Consider the following 7,940-nt stretch of genomic DNA (forward strand, 5'->3'; position numbering starts at 1 on the left):
GAGCTTGTACACAAGATCGCAGTTAGTGAAACAAATTTAAAAGAAAAAAAAAACCGAACAACAAACCCCTTTCTTCCTAGAGTTTATATTCTAGTGAAGGGAGAAAGAAAAATAGAAACGATTAAAATATGCAGCATATGACAGTAATGAGTGTTATGAGAAAACTAGAAAAGGGGAGTAGGGTGTGCGAGTGTGGGTTTTGCAATTCTCGCTGAGTACTGCAACCTGCTCATTGGTGACTTGGATTGCCAACTCAGAAGTGCTGAATTTGCAGGAAGGTGCACTGTGATCCCAGAGGTGCCTGGTTCGAATCCACCACATGATCTGTTGGAGAAGGAGGGACAATCTCCTCCTGTACCACCAGTCAGATCTGATTTGATGGTGTTCTCTCTCTCTCTCTCTCTCACACACACACACACACACACACACTGCTAAATTCAAATCCATCAGCTGCTCCACAGTAGAAAGATGTGTGATCTTTTCCTGTGCTATTTACAGCTTCTGAAAAGCTGCTGGAGGATCAGCTATGAGTAAGCTCCAACTTGATGGCAGTGTAAGAGGGAGGGACAGAGGCAAATGCCTGCCTGGTCGGAGTGGGCTTAAGGAAAGTCTATACACAAAGTTTTATGGTGGCTTTGGTCATAACAGCCACAATCAGGAAACAACAAAAATGTCAACCAACACACAAACAAATGAGTAGCATTGGCTTTATGAAATAAAGTAATATTCAGTTACTGGACTGATACAAACAAAATGGAGAACCTCCAATCGTAAATGAGACACTGTGCAGAGAAAGAAGCCAGACACTCAAGGATATACCACGAGTCAGTCTCTTCATACGACGTTCTAACCCAGAAACAAGGATGACTGCAAAGTGGCATAAAGGATGGTGACTGTTCATGAGAGTTCACATTATAAATGACGACTCAACTGAAAAATGAAGCATTTTGTTTGTTGTACAGGAATATTGGGAGGTTTGGTGTGTTTGTTTTTTTTTTTTTTAATTTTTAAATAATCACTGCTGGTTGCTCTGCAGCATAATCTAGGCATCGCAGGAGCTGTGGTTGTAATACTCTACATGATGGGTTTTCCCGAAGCTGCTAGTTCTTTTAGAACTAGTCAAATTGAGGCTGCTCCAACCAGCTCAGCTGGATTTGAGGCCAATCTTTAAAGAGATTGAGAAAGACATTATGCTGAGTGAAATATCTCAGTCACAAAAGGATAAATACCGCATAATGCCACTGCTATAAAACCGAACTGACATCAGGTTTGAGGGGAAACTAAGAAAAGAGGGGATAAATAATGTATACTGCATTGAAACAGATGAGAGAAAGAACTGTTTAAAAGGAATATATGATTAGGTCTTATTTGTATGACAACAGTCCAGAATAAGAGCTGCATAGGAAAGTGGACTGGGGTGGGGAGTTGTACAAGGAAAGAATTTGGTTTTTTTTTTTTTACAAAAGAAAAGTTAACTGGGGTGGGGGTGTGGCACAGAAAGGAAAATGTGCAACAATTAATGAATGGAAATCCAAGTTCTCGATAAACTTTCATTAAAATCTCAATTAAAAAAAATAAAGAGATTGAGAAGAAGCTGAAGAGGATGCAGAACAGTTTGTGAAGAAACTCGGTGGCCTTTTTGCCTTTAAAGTGAAGGATGGCCCTGGGGGTAAAGAAGCCTCGTGGGTGGTGGACATGAAGAACTGCAAAGGCTCAGGACATCCTAACTCAGCCAAGAAGGCTGTCTGCACAATCACGATGGCTGACCTGGGCTCACTGCCTTTAATACCTGGCAGAATGGAGCCTCAGTCAGCCTTCTTTCAGGGGAAACTGAAAATCCATGGCAGCCTGGGGATGGCTATGGAACAACTACAGATTCTTCAGCGTCAGCCGGGCAAAGCAAAGCTGCAAAGAACTCACTGTGACAATGTTAGAAAAAATCAAGATGAGAAACATGGAACTATATCTCTCTATTTCACTGTCAGAAGTTAGACTGAAATGAAACATTGACCAATAGTACGGGGTTGATTTGTTTTGAAATGAGTGTGACCAATCCTGTTTTTCGTAAGCTCCTGGTGAATGGAGCCTGATGGTGTACTGCTACTTTTCTCAATTGTCGACAACTGTGCATTACTGAGTTAAAGTAATTATGGCTTGAAGTACCACTGAATTTCAGAATAAAATTAGGAACAGCAAAATTCAACAACTATGTAAACAAACGCTCTCATTTTGCTTACAAAGTACATTTAGGGATTATTCTGCTGAAAATTCAATTTGAGATTTTTCTTCCTTGGGAGAAAAGGGAAGAAACAAAATTCCAGCAGCTAACTGGACAAGAATTAGTATTATGCACTTCAGTGACATTGGTCTATTTTACAATAATAGCTCTAAAAATTATGTGCTTGGGTGGTTTCTAATAAAAAAACAAAACAAAAACCAACTTTAAAATTTTTCATTTTATACAGTCAGAATATTTTCTTCCTAAATAAAAATAAAAGAAATATGATTAGCCTTTGGGGGATAAAACATATATAACTGAACACAAGCCTATGTCTAAAGTAAGAGTATGTTTAAAAAAGATTTCCTTTTGAAAAAGTAGGGTCAGTCAAGAACTACTCTGAAAAATAAAAATTTACTTTGAGATACATAGTTGCTAAATTACAACCTATTAATTGAACTAAATATGTAAAATTCTCAGTTCTTTGTTACAATTTTCCTTTATATTTAGTTTAATTGGTTATCCTCAATTTATCCTTTTCATAGTTTTTCTAATGCTGATGAGATTTGTTGTTGTTGTGTACCATAGAGTTGGAACTGACCCATAGCTGACCCCTCTGGTTTTCAGAGGCAGTTAATAGCAAGGGAAGAGACTGACCATCTTTCTGCCGTGGAGAAGCTGGTGGCCTCAAATTGTGTGCCTTCGGGATTGCAGCACAGCTTCTTGCCATTAGGCCACCAGAACTCCAGTGAGAAACAAAGGGTAAAATGATGCTTTCGGAAGAAGGTTTAAGAGGAAAAAAAAAAAAAATCAAGCACTACTGAAACTTGACCCCACTGCTCTTGACTTCAATTCATAGCATACAGAACTGCCCTACTGGGCAGTCCTTGAGTAGATTAGGCCACCAATCATGTTTCTCCTGTTGAGAGGTGGTTGAGCTTGAACTACTGACCCTTTTTGGTTAGCAGCCAGATAGTAGCACACTGCTTCATCTTTCTCCCTTGCAGAGGATAATGGGTTTGAACCACCAACCTTAAGGTTAGCAGTAAAGTATTTTAACCCCTATACCACCAGGCCCTTAGAAAAAGAATTGGAGGGGTGAAAACAGACATCTTTTCTTCAGGGGATTCAAGGTAAAATGAGAAATGTAGCAATAAGAAAAGGGAGAAGAGTCAAGACAATTTTTTTTTTAGATAGGAAAACTAATAGCCTATTTGTATGCTAATTGAAAGCAGGACAGAGAGCAGGGTGCTGCAAGGTAAACTAGGAGAAATGCTGAATCTACATCTCAGTAATTGAGGGGGAGTCAGATGCAAGGCCCAGGGAGAGGGTTCACTCACAGCTGGAGGCGGGAGGGAAGGCAGTGTTGGGACTGACAAAGGCTGGGTGGGGCATGTGGTGTTCCCTTCTGATAGACTGCTATTCTGGGGAAACAGAGGCTTCCACTGAGAGTTACAATGAGGGAGCAAGTGTAAGAAGAAGAAAAGTCACTGGGCAGAGTCTAAGACACTGCAGTTGTGTAATGCTGAATCCAATGGCCCTATGGGACAGAGTAGAACTGTCCTGCAGGGCTTCCTAGGCTGTTTATCTTTATGGGAGGAGGTCTTCACGCTATTTCTCCAGTTGAGCTACTGATAGGTTTGAACTGATAACCTTTCGCAGCTGAGTGCACAACCATTGTGTACCTTGACCATGTTGTTGTTGTGTGCCCTTGAATCAACTATGACTCATAGCGACCCTATGAACCTTGCCGTATCATAGGCCAACCTCACCATCTCTGACACATCTGACCTCTGTCACAGTCACTGTGTCAATCCATCTCAGTAAGGGTCTTCCTCTCTAATGCTGGCTTTCTACCATTCCGAGCATGATGTCCTTCTCCAAGGACTGGCCCCTTCTTATGGCATGCCCCAAGTATGAGACAGAGCTTCAAAATCTTTGCCTCCAAGAAGAAACTTGGTTTTACCCTTTCTAGGACAGACCTGTTTATTTTCTTGGCAGTTCATGGTAAGTTCAATACTCTTCTCCAGCACATTTCAAAGGCTTCAATTCTTCTGTCACCTTTACTCATTATCTGTCTCTTAGATGCATAGCAAGCAACTGAGAAGACCACGGCTTGGATCAGGTGTACCTTAGTCTCTAGACTGACATTATTGCTCTTCAGCACTCTGGAAAGTTTCCTGATAGCTGTTGTAGCTGTTGTTACGTGCCATTGAGTTGCCTGAGACTCATAGTGACCTTATGTACAACAGACCTAAACCCTGCTCTATCCTGTGCCAATCTTATTGTCTCTGACATACTCACCCCCATTACCCCAGTCACTGAATCAATCAATCCACCACATTGAGGGTCTTCCTCTCTTGCTCTATCCTTCCACCATCCCAAGCATGACATCCCTCTCCAAGGACTGTTCTCACCTTGCAACATGTTCAAAGTATGTCAGACAAAGGTTCACAATCTTTGCCTCCAAGGAGCAGCCTGGTCTCACCCTCTCCAGCATGGGCCTGTTTTTTCTCCTCACAGTCCATGGTATATTCAATACTCTTTTCCAGAACCACAGCTCAAAGGCATCAATTCTCTATCATTCCTAGTCATTTTTCAGCTTTCTGATGCATCCAAGAAAATCCAAAGACTATTTCCTGACTGTAAACTTTCCTAAATCTTTTTTTTTTAATTTGCTGACTACTAGTGCCAAGAAGCACAGCAGTAACTGACTTTGCCACGGGGCCTCACCATTCCTTATCCTTGCTCCTCTGCCTCAGAGTGGACTGGTTAGCAGTATGGAGTCGAAAAGAAAGACTGTCCATTTGCAGACCTGGCGTTTTGGTCAGCGGTACAACGTGTTAGGGAGTATGCACCTTTCATTTGAGAGTCTTATTGCTGTTGAGTTGAAATCAACTCATAGTTGACCCTCTAGTGAGTTTCCAGAGCCTATAAATCACACAGGAGATAGCTCATCCTTCTCCCACAGAAAAGCTGGTGGATTCAAACCTCTTACCGTTAGTCCAGTTTCTTTCTCATTAGGCCACCAAAGCTCCATTTGAGATTGTTTGTTGTTGTTGTTGTTGTTGTTATGTGCTGTCGAGTCATTTGCAACTCATAGCGACCCTATGTACAACAGCCCTAAACTGTGCTCTATCCTGTGCCAATCTCATTGCCTCTGACACACCCATCCTGATTACCTCAGTCACTGAATCAATCCACCTCATAGAGGGTCTTCCCCTCCTGCGCTGTCCCTCTAACTCTACCCAGCATGATGTCCCTCTCTAAAGACCTGTCTCTCCTTACAACATGTCCAAAGTATGTCAGACGAAGCCCCAGAATCCTTGCCTCCAAGGAGCAGCCTGGTTTAACCCTCTCTACGATGAATCTGTTTTCTTGGCAGTCCATGGTATATTCAATACTCTTCTCCAGCACCAGAGCTCAAAGGCGTCAATTCTCCTTCTATCCTCCCTAGTCATTGTCCAACTCTCTGATGCATAACAAGTGATTGCAAAAACCATGGCCTGTATCAGGCGCACCTTAGTCTCCAGAGAGACATCGTTGCTCTTGAGTACTTTAGAGAGGTCCCTAACTGCAGACTTTCCCATCACAATACGTTTTTTTATTTCCTGGCTACTGGAGCCAAGAGTGTTGACCGTGGAGCAGAGCAAACTGAAGCTGTGAACAATCTCAATCTCTTCTCCATCCATCCTGATGCTACTGATTGGTCCAGTGGTGAGAATTTTTGTCTTCTTAACATTGAGCCTCAGTCCATATTGAAGGCTGCAGTCCTTGACCCTCTGCAGTAAGTGCATGAGGTCCTCCTCACTTTCAGCTTAGAGGTCATGAATTTAAAACTATGCCATTCAGCCTAGTTGCGTGTTTTCTTCCGTCTCATTGAGTTGCCCTGACAGTCAAGAGTTGGCTTTTAAAAGGTGTTTGGCCCAGCAAAGCAAAGAAAAGTGAAATTAAGAAGTTGAAGATACATGAAAAGAAGTATGGTGGTGGACTACAGGAGAGAGTGAATTACAAACATGAAGAGGTGAGGAAAGGGCAATATTCTGAGGATCACTACTTTTCACTCTTGGTGTGGAAAAGACTGCAGGAATTGGGATACTAAGGAATGTGAGTTGAAAGGAGTTTAGAATGATCCTCCAAATATATGAGTCTGAGTTCAGGGTAAAAGGACCCTAGGTGACAAAAGTGGTCTGTAGTAAATAGCTAACCTACAGGTTGCCTTGGTGACTTTCTTCCTCAGAGTCCAGCCAAGATAATTCTAGGAAGCAGTCCCACACTCTGACACAAGGGGTCACAATGAGTTGATGTTAGCTTAGCTCCATGGTGATGTTTGGATTTATTTTTATTCATTTCCGTTCTGGGTTACTGTCAGTCTTAGAAAGTGGTTCGGAGTCCTTGGGTGGTGTAAATGGCTAAACCCCAGATTAAATACTCACCAAACAGCTGGTGGCTCCCACCTACCCCGAGGTATCTTAGGAGTAAGACCTGGAGATGTGCTGTGGAAAGCTCCAGCCTTGAAAACCCCACGGGGCAATTCTGCTCTGCACAATTGAGTTGCCACAAGTTGGAATTGACCCAGCAACAACTAACAAGAAAAGTACGACCAAGAACTGAATATATTAGAATTGCCTTAACTGCCTCCTGTATTATTAACCACTAGCTAAAGAACGGAGGTCTGGTAGCATAGTGTATGGAGGTACGCTGCTAAACCAGAGGTGGCTGGTTTGAACCAGGTGGTGCAGGTCTGCAGGAGAAAGACTAGCACGATTTACCGCCTTTCAAGACCCACTGAGGGTCAGTTATGAGTCAGTTCTGACTTGATGGTAATTAGGGTATTGACTGCAGGATGTTTTTGAATACTTAGAATTCAGTTATATAGTATTTTTGTGCCTTTTTAGCTATGCTCTAAAAATAGATTATATTGAGGTCATAAATAAAAATTACTTCTTCTGTAGTAGTCTGTACTTCTATGTCCTCAGAAACTTTATTGGAGAGATTAGATTGATAACTTACAACACACTCTTGTTTGGGAGCTCTGGTGAATTAGTACCAAGAAGCTGCACTGCAATCCCAAAGGCACGTGGTTCAAACCCACCATGATGAATCCATGCTCCATGGGAGAAGGCAATCTCCTCCCATACAATTAACTGCCTCTGAAAACCTGCCAGAGGTACAGCTAGGCGTGTGTGCCAACTCAACGGTACACAACACACTTCTTGGGTTTCGCATAAGCACAATCAAGTGTTCTGGATTCCTATTCTCCACAATGCTAGCCACAATTTATTGTGGTGCACACATATGGCTTTGCATAGTTGGTAAAACACAAGTTGATGTCCTTCTGGTTTACTCTGTTTTCAGCTAAGATCCATCTGGCGTCAGTAATGATAGCCTGACTGCCACCAGTTGTTCTAAACCAGATTGTAATCCTTTCTATTTAGTCGTTTTCAGATTATCTTCAGCAAGATTTTGCTTGCATGGGATATCAATACTGCTTGATAATTTCCACATCCTTTTGGATGCCCTTTTTTTTTTTTGAATGGGAGCAAATATAAAACTCTTTCCAATCACTGGCCAGATAGCTGTCCTCTAGACGAGTAGAAATGGGAAAGAAAAGGTAAGCAGTTACAGGTGTTACTTATAGTGACGGACCTCAGGGTGTTAATCTTGGGAGAGTGAAATAAAAACATAAAAAGTGAAGACAATGAAAATGTTGTCAGGATCA

At 42.0% G+C, this 7,940-nt stretch overlaps 1 pseudogene; it reads left to right on the forward strand.

Moving 5' to 3' along the window:
* The first annotated feature begins 1,030 nt into the window (after positions 1 to 1,030).
* LOC102856754 lies at positions 1,031 to 1,992 on the forward strand (annotated as a pseudogene).
* The last annotated feature ends 5,948 nt before the right edge of the window (positions 1,993 to 7,940 follow it).

This window comes from Elephantulus edwardii, unplaced genomic scaffold (genome assembly GCF_000299155.1).
Source record: "Elephantulus edwardii isolate Elephantulus edwardi_28Jun2011 unplaced genomic scaffold, EleEdw1.0 scaffold00109, whole genome shotgun sequence".
In the NCBI taxonomy this organism is placed as follows: domain Eukaryota; kingdom Metazoa; phylum Chordata; class Mammalia; order Macroscelidea; family Macroscelididae; genus Elephantulus; species Elephantulus edwardii.